Below are 562 nucleotides of genomic sequence, written 5' to 3' on the forward strand. Positions count from 1 at the left end.
CATTTTTATGACTTACTATACAATGGCGTTTTTGTGCCTTAATGTACAATGAGGTTTTCATACCTTACTATAATATGATGTTTTGACAATGTTATGCCATACTATACTAATACTTGCCTTTCAATACCATGACCTTTTATTTTGGTTATATATTGAAACAACATTGTGGGGTTGCTTGATGGTATAATGGTTAAAACTGTTGCCTCTCCTTGGCAAGGTTGCAGGTTCAAAGCCCATTCTTAACATCTGTGTGGATTTTGCATCCTCATCCAACGGTCAAATGACATGTGCTTTAGGTTAACTGAGAATTTTTATGCTATACCATGACCTTTTTTGACATTTTCATGCCATATTATACTATGATGTTTTTTGACAATTTTATGCCATACTATACTATGATGTTTTTTGACATTTTTATGCATAACCATACAATGGCGTTTTGGTGCCTTAATTTACTATGACGTTTTCATGCCTTAATATACTATGATGTTTTTGACATTTTTATGCCATACTATCCTATGACGTTTTTTTGACATTTTTATGCCATACTATACTATGATGT

Source organism: Seriola lalandi, unplaced genomic scaffold, assembly GCF_002814215.2.
Source record: "Seriola lalandi dorsalis isolate HSWRI2012SDOR001 ecotype SW California unplaced genomic scaffold, Sedor1 jcf7180002054956, whole genome shotgun sequence".
Taxonomy (NCBI): Eukaryota; Metazoa; Chordata; class Actinopteri; order Carangiformes; family Carangidae; genus Seriola; species Seriola lalandi.